Source organism: Hypanus sabinus, chromosome 19, assembly GCF_030144855.1.
Source record: "Hypanus sabinus isolate sHypSab1 chromosome 19, sHypSab1.hap1, whole genome shotgun sequence".
Classification (NCBI taxonomy): Eukaryota; Metazoa; Chordata; class Chondrichthyes; order Myliobatiformes; family Dasyatidae; genus Hypanus; species Hypanus sabinus.
In genome coordinates, this window is record NC_082724.1 from 66624392 (window position 1) to 66647230 (window position 22839).

At 44.7% G+C, this 22839-nt stretch overlaps 1 protein-coding gene across 8 annotated transcripts in view; it reads right to left on the reverse strand.

Moving 5' to 3' along the window:
• The window catches only part of LOC132378006 (caM kinase-like vesicle-associated protein), a 212848-nt gene that overhangs the window by 163305 nt on the left and 26704 nt on the right, over nucleotides 1-22839 (reverse strand). The window contains exon 2 of one of the 8 annotated variants that reach the window (XM_059944595.1): nucleotides 2920-2999. The exons of 6 other annotated variants lie outside the window; for them this stretch is intronic. The gene's annotated coding sequence lies outside the window, so the exon portion shown is untranslated. Of the gene's footprint in view, nucleotides 1-2919; nucleotides 3000-22839 lie in introns of those variants that run through there. One more of the 8 variants, XM_059944601.1, reaches the window with a different exon arrangement.

The window sequence follows — 22839 nt, forward strand, 5'->3', positions numbered from 1 at the left end:
GTCTTTCAACCTGGAATGAAAGGAAAGAAAAATGTATTTTCAAAATGCTGAAAAGCAAAACACAGAGCATGTCAAAAAAACCTTGAAAGCCCACGTCTATAGAAATGAAATAACAAGGACATAATATAACAATAAATATGAATGGAATGGCAGCCATTGTATTGGAAGGATTGAAGGGCAAAGGGAGAGATGTTCTGCCTCAGCTTGAACAATGTCCTGTTTACATCGCACCTGTGACCAGATCTGGGCATCACAGTGGAGAGAGTGCAGAGGAGGTTACCTTTGCACTGGTATCTTATGCTCATTAATTATCCTCAGGTATCAGTGCTAAAAAGGGGGTGTTCTTTGATCATTGGGATCTCTTCTGGGGAGGCATGACCCGTACAAAGGAGATGGGTTGCACCTGAACCCCGGGGAGACCAATATTTTGTGGGCAGGCTTGTTAGAGCTGTTTGGGATGGTTTAAACTAACTTGTCATGGGGTTGTGAACTGGAATGAAGGGGTTCAGGATAGGACTAACGGTTAAAAAGCAAAGATAGCAAGCAGTCAGACTGTCAGGGAAGGCAGACAGATGATAGGACAGAATTGCAGCCAGCAGGGTGAGTATCAATTCATTAGGGATACAGAATTAAAAAGGGTAGTCAATACAGTGTTCAAAGTATTATATCTCAGTGTACAGAGGAAAGTATTATATCTCACTGTACAGTGTACAGTGTTGTGGCCAGCACTGAATCATGGCTGAAGGTTAGTTGTAGTTGAGAGCTGAATGTTCAAGGTTATACAATGTATCAGAAGGATAGGAAGGTAGACAGAGGCAGTGGAGTGGCTCTGCAGGTAAAGAATGGCATCAAATCGGATCGGTAGGAAGATGTGACATAGGATTGGTGTCACGGTCCCATCTGGCAATCTCCCATCTTGCTATTATCTCCTTGATTGTGCCTTAATCCCCTCGTCTGATTCCCAATTGCTGCCAGCTCCATTAGTTACAGCACACCTGCTTTCCATCAGTGAATGCAGGGTAAAAGCTCTAGAGTCACAGCAATGGGCTGCCAGTTTGTTGGTTGATTCTAGTTTCCTGATTCCTTAGGACTGGCATTTCTAAGCTCTGCATTGTTTCCTGGATATTCTATGTAAACCTTGTCTCCGTGTAAAGACTCTCCTGGATACCTGTTCCACGTTCGCGATGGTGCCAACACCTCACGACTCTGTCTCTGCGCCTGTGTCCTGCACTTGGGTTTGTCCTCAGTCTCGTCCTTGCAACAGAATGAACTGGCCAAGAATGAACCCAGCGGACATGGACCCAGTGCAACAGGCACTCATCAGCCAGGGCTCCCTACTGGGTGTACATGATCAGCTGCCCAGAGGAATCATGAAAAATCTTCGAGCCCTGTCCGAGGATGTAAAGAAGGTCAGTGAGCAAGTGTCCACTCCCCTTATTCTGTCCCTTCCAAGAACCCAGTCTGACCAAACCGTATAGCCTGGTATGGCTACGCCCCTTGGATCGGCAACACAATCACCTTGAGAGCTGTATGTACCCGAACCGGTACCCTACACTGGGGACCGAAGGAAGTGCTGGGCCTTCTTACTACAATGCTCTGTGGTTTTCCAGCAACAGCCACATAGGTACAGCTTGGACAGATCAAAAATTGCGTACATCATGGGGCTGTTACGAGGGGATGCCTTATCATGGGCCACCGCGATCTGGGACAACCGGCCAGAGGTCTGTTCCTCCTTCTCCACCTTCGTCTCCGAAATAAGGAAGGTTTTTGAACAGTCCACTTGTGGTAAGGACGTCGCTATGTGCCTACTGACTCTGTCAAGGCTCGCAAAGCGTAGCAAAATACTCTATAGAGTTCCGAACATTAGCAGCTGACTCTGGATGGAAGGATGAGGTACTATGGGAAGTGTTTTGATGGGGTTTCTCTGACAAGATAAAAGATGAATTAGTGGCAAGGGATGACACAGACAGCCTGGACTCTTTGGTCTCTCTAGCCACCAGGGTAGATAATCGACTTCGAGAATGTTTGAGAGAAAAGTCTGGATGTCCTACTCCTTGAGTCATCCCATGGCCCACCTTGCCATTTTCAACCAGCCATAACCTCTCTCCCTTCTGTTCTTCACAGAGCTCCCACTCTTACTGTTCTGGTGAGTCAGACAACACTCCCTTCAGTTCCCCAAACCTGGATGCAGATCCTGGCTACCGAGACCTATCCACAGCAGTCCCTACCCTATCCGCCTTAGTGGATTCTGGTGCCGAGGGAAATTTGCTGGATGAGGACATAGCCTCCCGGGCCGGAATACCTTGGGAACCAAAGTACCCCTCTGGAGGCCGGGGCACTGGATGGAAAACTTCTGGCTCAGGTCACCCACTGTACCTTGATTCTGTCCGGAAACCATGGACAGAAGGTATGATTTAATCTCATCCATTCTCCTCAAGGCCTTATAGTTCTGAGTAACCGCTGGTTGAACCACCACAACCCCCGCATCGACTGGTCTCCCGGGAGGATAGCCAGCTGGAGCCCATTTTGCCACGCCACCTCTCTGCAGTCGGCTCCATCCCCTAGGGAGGTTACTGCAACCTTGCCTGCCTTGGAACCCCTCAACTTAACCAGAGTTCCCACGGAATACCATGACCTGGGACAGGTATTCAGCAAACAATGAGCTCTTTCCTTGCTTCTGCACCGGCTGCATGACTGCGCTATCGACCTTTTCCCTGGGGCCTCATTACCCCACAGTTGCCTATGTCCTAACCTGAGAGAGAGGCCATGGAGAAATACATTAGTGAATCCCTCGCAGTGGGCATTATCCTCCCTGGTGGATGCCAGTTTCCTCTTTGTAGAGAAAAAGGATGGGTTGCTTTGCCCCTCTAAAAGTTACCGAGGCCTCAACAAGATAACCGTTTAAAAATAATTACTTACTGTCCTTCATTAACTCGTCATTTGAACCACTTCACGGAGCCACCATCTTCTCGAAGTTGAACCTTCGTAGTGCCTACCATCTAGTCAGGATAAGGGAGGGAGACGAGTGGAAGACGGCACTTAATACACCATTAGACCACCTTGAATACTTGGTCATGCCGTTTGGCCTCACCAATGCCCCCGTCATTTTTCAATCCTTAATCAATGACATGCTGAGGGACATTATTAACCACTTTGTGTTTGTTTACCTAGATGACATCTTGATATCCTGAGGCATATTAAGACCCTGCTGCCCACCTCACTGGAACCCGCTGCAGTTTGTGTACTGTCCCAACCGCTCAACAGATTGCCATCACCCTCCACCTGGCCCTAACCCACCCGGACAAAAAAGACACATACATTCAGATGCTGTTCATAGTTCAGCGTTCAACACAATCATCCCTCAGAAACTGATTGGAAAGCTGAACCTACTGGGCCTGAACACCTCCCTCTGCAACTGGATCCTAGACTTCCTAACTGGGAGATCTCAGTCAGTCCGGATCGGGAGCAGCATCTCCAACACCATCACACTGAGCACGGGGGCTCCCCAGGGCTGTGTGCTCGGTCCACTGCTGTTCACTCTGCTGACCCACAACTGTGTTTCAGCACACAGCTCGAACCACATCATCAAGTTCGCCGAAGACACGACTGTGGTAGGTCTCATCAGCAAGAATGATGAGTCAGCTTACAGAGAAGAGATGCAGTGGCTAACGGACTGGTGCAGAGCCAACAACCTGTCTCTTAATGTGAACAAAACAAAAGAGATGGTTGTTGACTTCAGGAGGACACAGAGCGACCACTCCCCGCTGAACATCGACGGCTCCTTGGTAGAGATCGTTAAAAGCACCATATTTCTCGGTGTTCACCTGGTCCCTCAACACCAGCTCCATAGCAAAGAAAGCCCAGCAGCGTCTCTACTTTCTGCGAAGGCTGAGGAAAGTCCATCTCCCACCCCCCATCCTCATCACATTCTACAGGGGTTGTATTGAGAGCATCCTGAGCAACTGCCTGGTTCAGAAATTGCACCATCTCAGATTGCAGGACCCTGCAGCGGATAGTGAGATCAGATGAAAAGATCATCAGGGTCTCTCTTTCCGCCATCATGGACATTTACACTACACGCTGCACCTGCTAAGCAAACAGCATTATGAAGGACCCCACGCACCTCCATACAAGCTCTGCTCCCTCCTGTGTCTGGGAAAAGGCACTGAAGCATTCGGGCTCTCACGACCAGACTATATAACAGTTTCTTTCCCCAAGCCATCAGACTCATCAATACCCGGAGCCTGGACTGACACCTTACTGCCCTATTGTCTTGTTTATTATTTATTGTTGTTTTTTTTCTCTGTGTTGTTTTTTACGTAGTTCAGTCTAGTTTTTGTACTGTGTCTTGTAGCATCATGGTCCTGAAAAACATTGTCTCAGTTTTACTATGTACTGTACATAGCAGTTATGGTTGAAATGACAATAAAAGTGACGACTTGACTTGATATTGTCCAGCAGCCTCCAGAAACGCATTAGGCATGTCTGTCTAGTCCTCCAGCGACTGTGGGAGGTGGAGAAGTGTGAGTTCCACGTCCCTTCTGTCAGCTTTCTGGGCTACATCTTCGAGAGCGGGCAAGTGAGGGCAGATCCCGAGAAGATCCGGGCGGTGGAAGAATGTCCCAGACCTACGACCCGCAAGCAACTTCAGACGTTTTTGGGGTTTGCAAACGTTTATCGCCCATTTATCAGGGATTACAGACATGTGGTGGCGCCCCTTACCCGACTTACCCTTGCCTACATCATTTTTGTTGGGACTCCGAGGCTGATTCGGCATTCACTGACCTGAAGAGGAGTTTCATGACTGCTCCCATCCTGGTCCAATCGGACCCCTCCCTCCAGTTCCTTGTAGAGGTTGATGCCTCCAAGTCTGGGATGGAAGCAGTTCCATGCCACCAATCAAGTCCAGATGAGAAGCTTCATCCCTGTGCCGCCTTTTTCGCCAGCTGTCCCCTGCCGAATGGAATTATGACGTGGGGAACCAGGAGCTACTGGTGGTCAAGATGGCGTTGGTGGAATGGAGGCACTGGCTGGAGGGGGCGGAACACCCATTAATTGTTTGGACTGATCATAAGAACCTTGGATATATCCAGACCGCCAAACGTTTGAACTCCCGCCAAGCCCATTGGGCATTATTCTTTGGCTGGTTCAGGCTTTCTCACACCTACTGGCTGGGGTCCAAGAGTGGGAAACCTGATGTGCTTTTCCACCAATACAACTCCAAGGAGGACACTTCCAGCCCAGAGACCATCCTCCCACCATCCTGTGTGGTGACAGCCCCACTTGGGAGATCGAGTCCATAGTAAACGAAACCCAACAGGATGACCCTGACCCCGGCAACGGACCTGGCAATCACCTTTCTGTGCCCAATTCCGTCAGGTCTCAGGTTCTCCACTGGGGGAACACAACTCAGTTCGCCTGCCACCCTGGGAGTGATCAGACACTGTCTCTCCTGAAAAGACACTTCTGGTGGCCTTCAATGGAGGCGGATACCCGTTCCTATGTCTCTGCATGTTCCGCCTGTGCCTGTGGAAAAGCCTCCCACTGGCCACCTGCTAGATTACTCTGTCCCCTACCTGTCTTTGGCCGCACATAGCCCTAGATTTCATCGCTGGTCTACACCCTTCACATGGAAACACCACCATACTCACCCTGGTAGACCAGTTCTCCAAGACGGTGCACTTTGTAGCTCTCCCTAAACTCCCTTTGGCACAAGAGACCACAGACCTTCTTGTCCACCATGTCGTCCACCTCCACGGGATTCCTGCGGCTATCATCTCCGATCAGGGTCCCCAGTTTGTCTCGCAGGTGTGGAAGTCCTTTTGCCAAGCCCTGAGTTCCTCTGTTAGCCTGTCATCCAGCTTCCATCCTCAGATGAACGGGCAAATGGAACGGGTCAACCAGGATTTGGAGGCGGTGCTATGTTGCATAGCAATTAACAACCCGTCTACCTGGAGTGCCACTCATGTGGTTTGAGTATGCCCACAACTCTCTGGTTAGTGCTGCCACCGGATGACCTCCCTTTGAATGCTCCCTTGGATACCAACCCTCGCTGTTTCCCGAACAAGAAGAGGGGATTATGGTGTCATCTATTCAGGCCCATATCGATCAGTGCCGCAAGGTTTGGGAGGACATATGCAAGGCCCTGCTCTGATCAGCTGACCGCAACTGGAGGATTGCCAATTGCCATTGCACTCCTGCACCTGAGTATCAACCTGGGCAGAAGGTGTGGCTCTTGTCCAAGGACATTCCTCAAAAATGAGCCTATGAAACTTGCCCCTCGCTTCCTGCATCCTTTCGAAGACAGAAGTATCATCAACCCCACAGCAGTCTGACTTAAGCTACTTAAGGCAATGCACATCCATCCTACTGTTCATGTTTCTGAATTAAAACCAGTTTCTGTCAGTCCCTTGTGTCCTCTGACCGAAACCCCTCCACCCGCCCAAATCACTGACAATCATCCAGCATACACCGTGTGGTGACTACTGGATGTGCGCCATTGGGGCAGAAGCCTCCAGTACCTGGTAGACTGGGAAGGATACAGCCCAGAGGAGCATTCCTGGGTTCCCCGCTCCTTCATCCTGGACCCTTCCCTCATCCAGAACTTCCATCGAGACCATCCGGACAAGCCTGGAGGCTCCGTTGAGGGGAGGGTACTGTCACTGTCCCGTCTGGCAATCTCCCCCCATCTTGCTATTATCTCCTTGATTGGGCCTTAATCCCCTTGTCTGTTTCCCAATTGCTCCATTAATTACAGCACACCTGCTTTCCATCAGTGAATGCAGGGTAAAAGCCATAGGGTCACAGCAACAGACTGCCAGTTTGTTGATGGACTCCAGTGTGAATAAACCTTGTTTTGTGATTCCTTATGACTCGTATTTCTAAGCTATACATTGTTTCCCTCATATTCTATGTTAACCTTGCCTCTGTGTAAAGACTCTCCTGGATACCTGTTCCACGTTCGCGATGGTGCCAACACCTCACGACTCTGTCTCTGCGCCTGTGCCCTGCACCTGGGTTTGTCTGCAGCCATGTCCTCGCAAAAGTGGTAAGATTTTGAATCTTGTAGATTGAGTTAAACTGCAAGGGTAAAAGGATGTTGATGTACAGGCCTCCCAACAGTGGCCAGAATGTGAATAAACAGTTTATAGCAGGAAATAGAAAAGGTGTGTCAAAGGGCAATGATAGTCATGGTAGATTTGAACACCCAGGTTCACAAGGAATGAAAGTGTTATCATATGAAGAATGTTTGATGGCTCTGGGTTTGTACTCACTGGAACTTAGAAGGATGAGGGATGATCTTGTTGGAAATCTTTCAAATGTTGAAAGGCCTAGACAGAGTAGATGTGGAAAGGATGTCCCCCATAGTGGGGGAGTCTAGGCCATGAGGGCACAGCCTCAGGATAGAGTGCCATCCATTTAAAATTGAGATGCTTAGCCAGGGGGTGGTGAATTTGTGGAATTTTTACCATATGCAGCTATGGAAGCCATGTCATTGGGTATATTTAAGGCAGATTGACAGGTTCTTGAATGGATGTGCCATCAAAGGTAATGGGGAGAAGGCTGGGGAATGGCAGTGAGGAGAGGGGGGAGAAAGGTTCAGCCAATGATTGAATGGTAGACAGGACTTGATAGGCCAAATAGACCAATTCTGCTCCTATGTCTTATGGTTCCAGAAGTATGTGTAGGAGAATAAATTACTGAGTATGCTCCCCTCCTGGGAAGCTGGTGAGAAAAAGCAATGCATGACCTTCTGACTGGATGTTATGTTCAAGTTCAAATTTAATTGTCATTCAACCATACATGAACAGTGTTCATCCAGGGCCAAGGTACAAAATACAGTATCAACAGTCATATATAGTACAAGGCACATGCAGTACCTATAAAAATTATTCCACTCACCTCCCTGGAAGTTTTCATGTTTTATTGTTTTACAACATTGAATTACAGTGCAGTTAATTTGGCTTTTTTTTGACACTGATCAACAGAAAAAGACTCTTCTGTGTCAAAGTGAAAACTGATCTCTATGCAGTGATCTATGTTAAGTACAATTATAAAATGCAAAATAATTGATTCACACCCCTTCAGTATGACAACCAAATCATCACTGGTGCAGCCAATTGGTTTCAGAAGTCACATAATTATTTAAATGGAAATCACATGTGTGCAGTCAAAGTATTTCAATTGACTGTAGAAAGAATACACCTGTATCTGGAAGGTCCATTTGCTAGTGAGTCAGTATCCTGGCAAAAACTACACTATGAAGACAAAAGAACACTCCAAATAGCTCTGCAGAAAGGTTATTGAAAAGCATAAATCAGGAGATGGATACAAGAAAATTTCCAAGTCACTGAATATCTCTTTTGACCATCAGACTAAGGCAAACACCACACATCATCAAAAACACCCTTTCCCTACCGTGAAGCATGCTGATGGCTGCATCACACTGTGGGAAAGTTTCACTGCAGTTGGTCCTGGAAGGCTTGTGAAGGTAGAGGGTTAAATGAATGTAGCTAAACATAGGGAAATCCTGGAGGAAAATCTGATGCAGTCTGTAAGAGAACTGCAAATTGAGAGATTTACTTTCCAGCAAGACAATGACCCTGAGGACAAAGCCACAACTACACGGGAATGGCTTTAAAAACAACAAAGACAATGTCCTGGAGTGACCAAGTCAGAGTCCAGACCTCAATCCAATTGAGAATTTCTGGCTGGACTTGAAAAGGGTTGTTCACTCACTATCCCCATGCAATATGACAGAGCTTTAGCAGTTTTGTAAAGAATGGGAAAAGATTGCAGTGTCCAGATGTGCAAAGCTGATAGAGACCTATTCACACAGAGTGAAGGCTGCAATTGTTGCCAAAGGTGCATCTTCAACAGACCCGAAGAGGGTGAGTAATCATACAATCAATTATTTTGTGTTTTATAATTGTACTTAATTTAGATCACTTTGTATAGATCTGTTTTCGCTTTCGCTCAAAAGAGTCTTTTTCTGTTGGTCGGTGTCAAAAAGCCAAATTAAATCCACTGTGATTCAGTGTTGCAGAAATCTGTATGAAGAGGCTAGTATTGAGTAGTGCTGAGACGAGCAGCCCAGTGCTACACCCAAGTTTGTCTGGTGTGTGTGGGCATTGCTGAGTGCTCCATGTGATGACAGCGAGCCTGAATGCTACCATCGTTCTATCATCTCCTGTCATCACTCTCTGGTTCGGTTCAGCAACATTTCACAATATATGAAAACTACAACAAATTGTCAGGTCAGCAGAAAAGGTCATTGGCTGCAGTCTACCACCACAGTAGGACTTCTATGTGTCTGGGACAAAGAAAAATCAGGAAAACATCATTGTTGAACTGTGTACCTACAAACTGTCCTTTTGAGAAGTGTTAAAACAAGTGCAAAATTCACACCATTTTAAACGTTTTTTCCCCCAGGCAGTTAATCTGATCAGCCACTCTAGTTAATCCCCTCCCACCTCCCTCTGTCTATTACCCCACTCACTTCACTGCACTGTAAACACTTCAAACATCGAAAATGATGGAGGATTGTGCTGTGGGAAGCCTGCAAGTATCACCAAGTTTTCAGCACCAACATAACATGCCCATCTAACCCAGTCTTATTTGCCCACATTTAGCTCATGTCCCCCTCAACCTTTTCTGTCCACGTAACCGACCAAATGTCTTTTAAATGTTGCTAATAGTAGTACTGCCATCACTTGAGTTGAGTATGATGTTCTCCCAAGAGGTTTTCTCTTAATGGAGAATGTCTGTGCATGCCTTTGTTTAATGCAGGGGTGCTGATGCACAATCAGCCTTCCTTCGCCTTCGCTGACATTGTGATGCATCATCATCTTCCACGAGCTCCTCCCGGTAGGTCCTGGTTGGATTGCTTTTTATCGGAAACCTTCCCCTTGACCTTAGTGCCATGGGTAACCCTACCAGGAGCTAAACTCCAGAGAGTATTTCTCTTGGGATCTCAGGAGCTCTCAAGCCTCTCCACCCAACTTTAATGATCCGAGGAGAAGGATCAGAGCTGTTAATGTAGCTGCCTCAACTACTTCCTCAGTTCGTTCCATATACAGACCACCCTCTGGTGAAAAAGTTGCCCATCAGGTTTCTAATAAATCCTTCCCTCTAACCCTAAACCTATACCTAGTTCTTGATTCTTTATTCTTCATAATTGTTGAATGTTGTTGTTTTTTGTTGCATGTTGCACCCTGACCAACAAACCACAGCAAATTCCTAATACATATAAATATAATTGGCAAATAAAGTTGACCCTTGACCACTGTATCCTCTCAGCTGCATGGATGCACGGCTATGCAGTAACTGAAATGTTTCCACACGCGTTGCCTTTGTTGCCATGCAACTGGAATTTTCTTCTATATAATGTTAATATAATTTTGAAATCTGCTAATATAATTGTATAATTAATGATGTATTAATGAATATAATCCATAAATTTTCTAAATAAGTGTATCATAACCTTTATTTTGAATCATTTAAGAGCTTCAATGGATTTGCATTGTCTGTATTTCAAGTTAGAACACCATTAGAAATTGTAACAATAAGCACAGAATAGAAGTCAGTAGCCTTTTATTAATAAACTGTCAGTCCACTGAATGCCGACACTACCTGAAAACTACATGGCACTTTAAATATGTTTCTTTTGCAATTAAAAATCATTTAAAGTGCTAGGTGGTTTTCAGGTAATGTAAAAATTTCTACGCAGCTATAAAAACTTTAGAGGGAACTTTGATCCTTGATTCTCTATCTCAGTGCATTCATCCTCTCTGTGTTCCTCAGGACTTAGTAAACCATGGAAATGAATAGCCCTGCTAAAGGTAGTTAATATTTGTAACTTTTCTACAAATGAATACTGACGCTCAGGCAATTTGTAATTTTAACTTTGAAAATTTGAACATTTTAGTTAATTAAAGGTGTTAAGGGATGGGGAGTTGGGTCACAGATCAGTCATGAACTCACTGCATGGCAGAGAAGACTCAAGAGACCCTTGCTTTTGGGTCCTTACAGTATATTCATCTATTGTATTAGCTGTCAGTGACTATTGAAAATTTCTGGTCTGAGTTAGCTTTATGTTTCCAAAAAAAAGTATAAGATTGACAGCAGTGCTCTGGTAAAGTGTATGTCTTGAAATTCACCCATTCTGAGTCTAATTATTACAATGTCAAATGTAACTTCCATTTTCCAGAGGATTGAACTACATTTACCAGCATGCCATTCAATTCAATTTCAGACCCAGAAATCAAACACAACCAATATACTCTCCATGATTTCTATGCTCTCTGAACTGTATAAACAACACTTTAAACATCCATCACACTTTAGAGTGTCAAAAGGATGTATTTTAAAAAAATCAAGTGCACTGTATTTCTCAACTCCATGAACTAGTTTGTTCCCATGTGACAGGTCTATTGAGAGGTTCCTATGGATAACTAGACTCTAACTGACTTCACTGTACCCAGTGGAGGCCACTCATTCAGAGTGAATACTTTCCCTTCAGCCAGATGAAGCATGGTTATATCTTAACAATCAAATAAGTCAATTACACTGCAGTAATGCTGGACACCAACCCTCCAGTGTATTTCCAGCATTTTAGTACAGAGAAATCAAGTATTGCAGCATAGGAACTGGCCTTTTGGCCCACCATTTCCACTGGTAGCTTGCTCCATGTTCACACCACTCTCTGAATGAAGAAGTTCCTCCTCAAGTATTTCACCTTTCACCCTTAACCCATGATCTCTAGTTTTAGCCTCACCCAGTCTCTGTGGAAAAAGCATGGTATATCCCTCATAATTTTGCATATCTCTATTACTTCTTCCCTCATTCTCCTACACTCCAGGAAATAAAGTCCTAACCTATTTAACCTTTCTCTATAGCTCAGCTCCTCCTTAAAGCTTGATAGATCAGTGCAATATTTATAAAATCTGTATTTTTCTTTAATTAATTTTCCAGGATCTGAGTTTTGTTGAGTGTGTTCCTTACTGGCTTTGACTCAAAGTTCAATGTTTCTGTAGAATGAAGTGCGAAGTGGTACTGGAGCTACATAGCTTGTCGGTTGAGTGTAGAATGAGGTGACTGTTCCACGTACATCCCTGTAAAAGTCCAATAGAGAGATTGTTCTCAGAGTGGGTACACAGTATTTATTTATTTAAATATACAGCACAGTAATAGACCCTTTCTGGACCAATGATCCTGCACCACCAAATTACACATGTGACCAATTAAGCTACTAAACCACAGGCCTTTGGAGCACTCAGAAGAAACTCCTGCAGTCGTGGAGAGAATGTACAGACTTCTTAGAGTGGTGGGATTGAACCTGGATCACTACCTCTGTAATAGTATCACCCTAACCGTTAAGCTACCCTGCTGCACGAACCTGATGGGCAACTTGTACACCCAGAAGGTGGTCCGTATATGGAATGAACTGCCAGAGAATTTGGTCGAGGCAGGTATATTGACAACATTTAAATGAGATTTGGACAGCTGCATGGTCAGGAAAGAGATTTATTTATTTAGACTTACAGCATTGAATAGGCTCTTCAAGCTGTGCCACTCCTGCAACTCCTGACAACTTTGATTTAACTAACCAGCCTAGTATCTCATTAGACCGTGGGAGAAAACAGGAGTACCCAGGGAAAAGTGATGCACTCCACAGGTAGGACGTACAGAGGTCACCAGAACTGGACTCTGAACTCTGTAATAATGTCGGACTAACCACTCCCTACCGTGGTGTGCATTTAGAGAGATATGGACAAATGTGGGTAAATAAGAATGGGTTAGATGGATATCTTGGTCCATGCAGACTGGGTTGACTTGTAAATCATTTTCCTATCCTTCTATTATCAAAGTTTCATATACTCCAAGATTGATTAGAGAGCAAAATTATTTCTAGAACTCTGTAGAATGTACTGAGTTTGTGAAAGGCACACATAAATCATGTCTTCCTTCTACTCTGATGAATGGTCTTGGGCCTAAACAATTACCTTTGCGTCTCATTGCACAAATGCTGCCCAACCCGCAAAGTGCTTGCAGAAGCTTCTATTTACACTAGCATTGGGTTGTTCTTTCTGTGACTAATATTCCTTTTTATAGTGATACAGCTTCTGGCTTGAAATTGCTTCCTTCATTTACACAACAATAACCTCTTGACTAGTATACCAGCTTGCAATTCCAAATACTAAATAACCCACATCCAAAATTGTTCACTCAATATTTCCCAAAGCGGTTGTTATTCAAGTCCAGGTTCACAATCCGTTCCAGTCTCATAAACTAGTGTTGGAATTGGTTTATTATTGTCATGATACAGTGAAAAGCTTGTTTTGCATACTATTTATACTGATCAAATCATTACATGGTACATTGAGCTAGAATAAAATAAAACCTCTCGTCTTCGCCCTGTAACTTTTCACGCCCTGACTAATCAAGAACCTATCAAATGGCACTTTAAGTATACCAATGACTTGGCCTCTGCAATCATTTCTGGCAATGAATTTCACAGATTCATACCCATTAGCTGAAGAAATTCCTCATTTCTGTTCTAAATCGATGCCTCTCTATTGTGAGGTTGTGCCTTTGGATCCTAGACTCACCCACTCAAAATCCATTTGAGGGCCTTTCAATAGCTTTCAATTAGCTCCCATCTCATTCTTCTAAGCTCCAATGAGTACAGACCCAGAATCTACAATGTTCTTCGTATGTTAACCCTTTCATTCCCAGAATCATTCTCATGAACCTCCTCGGAAGCCTCTCCAAAACCAGCACACCTTTTCTTAGATAAAGGGCCCAAAACTGCTCATAATACTCCAAGTGCTATCTGTCCAATGCCTTATAATGCATTAGCATTAAATCCTTGCTTTTATATTCTGGTTCTGTTGAAATAAATGCTAATGTTGTAATTGCCTTCCTCACCACCAACTCAAGCTGCAAGTTAATCTTTAGGGGATTTTTTCCCTGTTTAGAAAATAGTCTATGCCTTTATTTTTTCTACCAAAGTACATGACCATACACTTCTCTTCACTATATTCCATCTGCCACTTCTTTCACCATTCTTCAATCTAAGTCCTTCTGAAGACACCTTGCTACCTCAACACCACCTGCTCCTCCACCTATCATCCACAAACTTGGCCATACAGCCATCAGTTCTGCCATCCAAATCATCGACATACTAAGTAAGAAGAAGCGGTCCCAACACAGACCTTTGCAGAATACTACTAGTCACCATCACCAATCCAAAAATGACCTCTTTCTTTCCACTCTTTGCCTTCTGCTAGTCATTCTTCTATCCATGCCACTGTGTTTTCTATAATACCACAGGATCCTGTTAAGCAGCCTTATATGCAACAGCTTGTTGAAGTTCTTCTGAAAATCCAAGAACACAACATCCATCGATTCTCCTTTGTTTATCCTGCTTGTTAGTTTTTCAAAGAATGCCAACAGATTTGTCAGGCAAGATTTCCTCTTAAGAAAACCATGCTGCCTTTGGCCTATTTTATCACATGCCTTCATGTACCCCAAAACCAAATCCTTAATAGTGGACTCCAAAACCTTCCCAACAACTGAAGTAAAGCTAACTGGCCTATAATTTCCTTACTTCTACTCCTTCCCTTCTCAAAGAGTAGAGTGACATTGGCAATTTTCAAGTCCTCCAGAACCATTCCAGAATGTTGTGATTCTTGAAAGATCCATAATCTCTTCAGCTACCTCTTTCAGAACCCTGTGGTCCAGATGATTTATCTACCTTCAGACCTTTTGCTTTCCAGTGGTCCGATATCCACTCTCACCTCTCTTTTATTCTTTATGCAGTATATTAAAAAAAACACTTGGTATCATCTTATTTTATTGGCTAGCATATATAATTTTTCTCTTATGGATTTTAGTTGCCTTCTATTAGCTTTTAAAAGCATTCCAATACTCTACCATCCCACTAATATTATTATATTATAGGCCAGAAATGGTGGATGAGCTTAATGAGTAGTTTGATTCTGTCTTCACTATGGAAGATACTAGCAGTGTGCCAGAGGTCTGTGAGCACCATTGCTATTACAAAGGTAGAAGTGCTAGGCAAACTCAAAGATCTTCAGGCGGATAAATCACCTGGACCAGATGGACTACGTCCCAGAGTCCTGTGAAAAGGTGCTGAAGAGATAATGGATGCATTGGTCATGGTCTTTCAAGAATTATTTGATTCTGGCATGGTCCTGGAGGATAAGAAGATTGCAAATGCCACTCCACTCTTTAAGAAGGGAGGAAGGCTAAAGAAACAAAAATGACAGGCCAGTTAGCCTAACCTCAGTAGTTGGGAAAGTGTTGGAGTCTATTATTAAGGATGAAGTTTCGAGGTATCTGGAGACTAATGATAAAATAAGTCAGTCAGCATGGTTTCTGTAAAGGGAAACCATGGTTTCTGCCTGACAAACCTGTTAGAGTTCTTTGAGGAAGTAACAAGCAGGGTGGACAAAGAGGAAGAAATGGATGCCATTTTCTTGAATTTTGGGAAGGCATTTGATAAGGTGCCACACATAAGACTGCTTAACAATATAAAATCCTATGGCATTACAGGAAAGATGCCGGCATGGATAGAGGAATGCCTGACAGACAGGAGGCAGTGAGTGGGAATAAAAGGGGCATTTTCTTGTTGGCTACCAGTGACTAGTGGTGTTCCTCAGGGGTCAGTAATGGGAATGCTACTTTTCACATTGGGATTGGGATAACACAATGGATGGCCTTGTGGCAAAATTTGTGGATTTTATGAAGATAGGTGGAGGGGTAGGTAGTGCTGAGTAAGCAATGTGATTGCAGCAGGACTTAGCTAAATTGCAAGAATGGGCAGAAATGTGGCAGATGAAATACAGTGTTGGGAAATGTATGATAATGTTTTGGTAAAAGGAACAATAGTGTAGACTATTATCCAAATGCAGAGAAAATTCAAACATTAGAGGTGCAGAGGGACTTGGAAATCCATGTGCCAAGACTCCCAGAAGGCTAACTTGTAAGCTGAGTCTGTGGTAAAGGCAAATGCAATGTTGGCATTTATTTCAAGGGGAATTGAATATAAAAGTCAAGGGATAATGCTGAGGTTTTATAAGATCCTGATCAGGCTGCACTTTGATTGAGTATTGTCAACAGTTTTGGGCCCTATATCTCAGAAAGAATGTGTTGTCATTGGAGAGGGATCCGAGGAGGTTCACGAGGATTATTCCAGGAATGAAGGAATTAACAAATGAGGAGTGTTTGGCAGCTTTGGTACTGTATTCACTGGAATTCAGAAGAATATGGGGAGGGATCTCATTAAAACCTACTGAATGTTGAAAAGATTAGATAAAGTGGATGTGGAGAGGATGTTTCCTGTGGTGAGGGTATTCAGAACTAGAGGGAACAGCCTCAAAATTGAGGGGTAACCTTTTAGAACAGAGGTAAGGGGGAATTTTATTAGCCAGAGAGTAGTGAATCTATGGAATGCTCTGCCGCAGACTGCAGTGAGTGGGATCAGCTATGGTGAGAAGGCAGGTAATGAGGTTGAGTGGGATAGGGGATCAGCCATGGTAAAATGGCAGAGCAGTCTCGAAGGGCTGAATGGCCTAATTCTGCTCCTGTCTTATGGTCTGATGCCCTCTCATTTTCTTTTATGCTATCTTTGACTTTCCTTGTCGCCACACTTGATGCATCCTTGCTTTAGAACATTTCTCCATCTTGGGATGCATCTATGCTGGCCCTTACGACCTGCCCTCTGAAACTCCAGCCATTGCTGTTCTGCTATTATCTCTCTCATGATCCCATCCATTCGCCATCTTCTGGTGGCATATATACATACAGTGGCCTCTCAGCGGCCAACCAGAAGTGCTTTTTCCCTTTTTAAGCGTGTCTTTATACACAGTAAGACAATTCTTTACTCTCATAACTACCTGTACAACAGATCCACTGCATCAGTGAGCTGCTCATTGTTCGGGGTAGCCAGCCGAGGTGTTGTAAGAGCTGGCTGGTGGTTTGGAGAAGGTGAGTCTGGCCGTCAAGTCACGGATGACACGATGGGCTATTGGGTCTGGGGATTCAAATGGTGCTTTTGGGCCCAGGGATTTGAGTTGGGCTGTCAGGCCTGGGGATTTGAGTTAGGCCATTGGGCTGGGGGATCTGAGCTGGGCTATCAGGCCTGAGGATTTGGACAAGGTTGCAGAAGAAGCCAGAATGGATTCCAAAGAGCAGACCATGCTGCTGCGTGCTGCTCGGAGGCTCTGGAGTTGGCGTGAAGGCGACATGCAATGAAACTGTGAGAGACTGTCTCGGATGATTCTATTGTGATTGCAAAACCCTTTTGGACATGGATTGCCACAAGCCTGCTTCCCTTGTCTGGTGGTGAGACAGGTGGCAAGGCAGCAGTGTCATCTCAGTTGTAGCTGGACTGGACCTCATTCCTTGTGCTTGTATTGTCGTGTGGCATCCTGGCTCAAATGGGAGTGGCCTCTCCCATTGGTGCTGCCCTCCAGAGTTGGATTGGTGTAGTCACAGGCTGGACTGCTGGGAACCATCAATTTGAGGGACCTGTCGTTCAGGGACACGGACTAAAAATTTGTTGTCTTCCATTACTATCTTCTTTTAATTTTTCCTTTCATTATTTTGAAACACATGTATATTTTCGCACCTTGGTCACACAGGAATGCTGTCTCATTTGGCTGTATCCACTTAAGGTCTGAATGACAATTAAACTTGATTTGATTTGATTTTTGATTTGATTTCAAGGTATAGCTGGCTCCCTTCTATGCCTCTATTTCCCTTTACTCCCCTGTCATACTGACCTTGCCATCCAGGATTCTCTTTAAAGACCCTATCGTTTCCACCTCCACCATTGCCGCCAGCAGCCCATTCCACGCACTCACCACTCTCTGCGTTTATATTAAAAAAAAACTTACTCTGATATATCTTCTGTTCCTACTTCCAAGTGCCTTAAAACTATGCCCTCCCGTGCTAGCCATTTCAGCCCTGGGGAAAATCCTCTGACTGTCCACATGATCAATGCCTCTCATCAACTTATACACCTCTATCAGGTCACCGCTCACCCTCCATCGGTCCAAGGTGAAAAGGCCAAGATCACTCAACCTATTCTCATAAGGCATGCTCCTCAATCCAGGCAACATCCTTGTTAATCTCCTCTGCACCCTTTCTATAGTTTCCATGTCCTTTAGTGAGGCGACGAGAATTTTGGACAGAACTCCAAGTGGGGTCTGACCAGGGTCCTACATAGCCGTAACATTACCTCTCGGCTCTTAAACTCAGTCCCATGATTGATGAAGATCAATGCACTGTATGCCTTCTTAACCACTGAGTCAACCTGCACAGCAGCTTTGAGTGTCCTATGGAGCCCAAGATCCCTCTGATCCTCCACACTGCCTGGAGTCTTACCATTAATGCTATGCCATCATATTTGACCTACCAAAATGAAACACTTAATACTTATCTGGGTTGAACTCTATCTGCCACTTCTCAGCCCAGTTTTGCATCCTATCAATGTCCTGTTGTAACTCTGACAGTCCTCTACACCATCCACAACACACCCAACCTTAGTGTCATCAGCAAATTTACTAACCCATCCCTCCACTTCCTCATGCAGGTCATTTATAAAAATCACAAAGAGTAGGGGTCCCAAAACTGATCACTGAGGCACACCACTGGTCACCAGCTTCTATGCAGAATATGACCCACCTATAACCACTCTTAGCCTTCTGTGGGCAAGCCAGTTCTGGATCCACAAAGCAATGTCCCCTTGGATCTCCTGCCTCCTTACTTTCTCAATAAGCCTTGTATGGGGTATCTTATCAAATGCCTTGCTGAAATCTATATATACTACACCTGTGGCTCTACCTTCATCAATGTGTTTAGTCACATCCTCAAAAAATTTAATCAGGCTCATAAGGCATGACCTGCCTTTGACAAAGCCATGCTGACTATTCCTAATCATATTATACCTCTTCAAATGTACAGAAATCCTCCTTCTCAGGATCTTCTCCATTAACTTACCAACCACTGAAGTAAGACTCAGTGGCTTATAATTTCCTGGGCTACCTCTACTCCCTTTCTTGGATAAGAGAACAATATCCGCAACCCTCCAATCCTCTGGAACCTCACCCATCAGAGGATCAGCAATATCCTCCCTCGCTTCCCACAGTGGCTTGGGGTACATCCTATCCGGTCCCGCTGACTAACCCAACTTGATGCTTTCCAAAAGCTCCAGCTCATCCTCTACCTTAATATCTAGATGCTCAAGCTTTTTAGTGCACTGCAAGTAATCCCTGTAATTGCCAAGGTCCTTTTCCGTAGTGAATACTGAAGCAAAGTATTCATTAAGTACCCCAAACAACACACACAAAATGCTGGTGGAACACAGCAGGCCAGGCAGCATCTATAAGGAGAAGCACTGCCGACGTTTCGGGCCGAGACCCTTTGTCAAGACTAACTGAAGGGAAAGATACTAAGAGATTTGAAAGTAGTGGGGGGAGGGGGAAATATGAAACGACAGGAGAAGACAGGAGGGGGTGGGATGAAGCTAAGAGCTGGAAAGGTGATTGGCAAAAGTGATACAGAGCTGGAGAAGGGAAAGGATCATGGGACGGGAGGCCTCGGGAGAAAGAAAGGGGAGGGGGGAGCCCCAGAGGGAGATGGAGAACAGGCAGAGTGATGGGCAGAGAGAGAGAAAAAAACAAACAACTAAATATGTCGGGGATGGGGTAAGAAGGGGAGGAGGGGCATTAACGGAAGTTAGAGAAGTCAATGTTCATGCCATCAGGTTGGAGGCTACCCAGTATATAAGGTGTTGTTCCTTCAACCTGAGTGTGGCTTCATCTTGATACTAGAGGAGGCCATGGATAGACATATCAGAATAGGAATGGGACGTGGAATTAAAATGTGTGGCCACTGGGAGATCCTGCTTTCTCTGGCGGATCGAGCATAGGTGTTCGGCGAAACAGTCCCCAGTCTGCATTAAGTACCTCTGCTATTTCCTCCAGTTCCATACACACTTTTCCACTGTCACACTCAATTGGTCCTATTCTCTCATGTCTTATCCTCTTGCTCTTAACTTACTTGTAGAATGCCTTGGGGTTTTCCTTAATTCTGTCTGCCAAGGCCTTCTCATGGCACCTTCTGGATCCCCTAATTTCATTCTTAAGCTCCTTCCTGCTAGCCTTATAATCAATATGATTATTGTTATGATAGATTCATATCATTACCTAGTTTTTTGAACCTTTTGTAAGCTCTTCTTTTCCTCTTGACTAGATTTATAACAGCCTTTGTACACCACGATTCCTGTACCCTACCATCTTTTCCATGTCTCATTGGAATGTACCTACTCAGAACCCCACGCAAATATCCCTCGAACATTTGCCACATTTCTTCTGTTTGTTTCCCTGAGAACATCTGTTTCCAATTTATGCTTCCAAATTCCTGCCTGATAGCCTCATATTTCCCCTTACTCCAATTAAACGTTTCCCTATCTTGTCTGTTCCTATCTCCCTCCAATGCTACTGTAAAGGAGATAGAATTGTGATCACTATTTCCAAACTGCTCTCCCACAAAGAGACCTGATCAGGTTCATTTCCCAATACCAGGTCAAGTACAGCCTCTCCTCTTGTAGGCTTATCTACATATTGTGTCAAGAAACATTCCTGAACACACCTAACAAACTTCACCCCATCTAAACCCCTCACTCTAGGGAGATGCCAATCAATATTTGGGAGATTAAAATCTCCCACCGCAACAACACTGTTATTATTACTCCTTTCCAGAATCTGTCTCCCTACCTGCTCCTTGATGTTCCTGTTACTATTGGATGGTCTATAAAAAAACACCCAGTACAGTTATTGACCCCTTCCTATTCTTAACTTCCATCCACAGAGACACTGTAGACAACCCCTCCATGACTTCCTCCTTTTTTGCAGTCATGACACTATCTCTGATCAACAGTGCCACGCCCCCACCTCTTTTGCCTCCCTCCCTGTGCTTTCTGAAACATCTAAAGCCTGGCACTTGAAGTAGCCATTCCTGCCCCTGCTCCATCCAAGTCTCTGTAATGGCCACAACATCATAGCTCCAAGTGCTGATCCACACTCTAAGCGCATAACACTCCTTGCATTAAAATAGAAACATCTCAAAGCGTTGGTCTGATCGCGTCCCTTCTCTATCACCTGCCTATCCTCCATTTTTCACTGTCTCCAAGCTTTCTCCATTTGTGAACCAACCTCCCTTTCAACCATCACTTCAGTTCGGTTCCCAACCTCCAGCAATTCTAGTTTAAACACTCCCCAGTAGTCTTAGCAAATCTACCTGTAGGATATTGGTCCCCCTCAGATTAAAGTGCAACCTGTCCTTTTTGTACAGGTCCCAATGAAATAGAAATCTGAATCCTTGACCCCTGCTCCAATTCCTCAGCCACGCATTTATCCTCCATCTCATTCTATTCCTATACTCATTGTCATATGGCATAGGCAGTAATCCTGAGATTACTACCTTTGACATCCTGCTTCTCAATTTCCTTTCTAACTCCCTGTAGTCTGTTTTCAGAACCTCCTCCCTTTTCCTACCTATGCTGTTGGTACCAATATGTACCACGACCTCTGGCTGTTCTCCTTCCTACTTCAAGATATCGTGGATGCGATCTGAAACATCACAGACCCTGGCACCTGGGAGGCAAACTACCACCTGTGTTTCTTTCCTTCGTCCACAGAATTGCTTATCTGATCCCCTAATTATAGAGTCCCCTATCACTGCTGCCATCCTCTTCCTTTCTCTACCCTTCTGAGCCACAGGACCAGACTCTGTGCCAGAGATGCAATGACTGTTGCTTCCCCCAGGTAGGCCATCTCCCCCAACAGTACTCAAGCAGGAGTACTTATTTTTAAGGGGTACAGCCAGTGGGGTACTCTCTAGAATCTGCCTTTGCCCTTCCCTCTCCTGACCGTTACCCATTTCTCAGTCTCCTGGGGTCCCAGGGTGACTACCTGCCTATAGCTCCTCTATCACCTCCTCACTCTCCCGGACCAGATGAAGGTTATCGAGCTGCATCTCCAGTTCCCTAACGCGGTTCTTAAGGAGCTGCAGTTCAATGCACCTGGTGCAGATGTGGTCGTCTGGGAGGCTGAGAGTCTTCAGGACCTCCGACATCTGACACCAAGCACAGAAAACTGGCCTCACACACATACTTTGTCTGAATTCTAAACAGATAACCTACCTCGCCTCAACCCTTTATCACCTAGGTCCTGTTGAGCCGAAGCCTTCTTACTCAGTCTCCCTCTACTCCGTTGCCTGCTCTGTAAATCTGTCTTCTTTTTAAACTCTTCCCTCTGTTTTCACTGGCTGACCTCCACACGCTTGCGCAGTCGTGCCCCGTTCAAACTGCCGAAGAAATAACTGTCACATTTTAAAGGACTATTTTAGTGTTCAGAATTGTGGCTTTCTGGAGTTTTATGTAGGTATTACTGTGAAGGCCTAATTCTTTAATGCTGTTGCTTCAGGATGACACCAATTCTAGATATTACTTTTGGGACAATCTATATTCTGTTCATATATAACAGTCACAGCATGGAAACAGGCCATCTCGGCCCTCCTAGTCCGTGCCGAACTCTTAAACTCACCTAGTCCCATCTACCCGCACTCAGCCCATAACCCCCCTATTCTTTTCCTGTCCATATACCTATCCAATTTTACCTTAAATGACACAACTGAACTGGCCTCTACTACTTCTACAGGAAGCTCATTCCACACAGCTATCACTCTCTGAGTAAAGAAATACCCGCTCGTGTTTCCCTTAAACTTCTGCCCCCTAACTCTCAAATC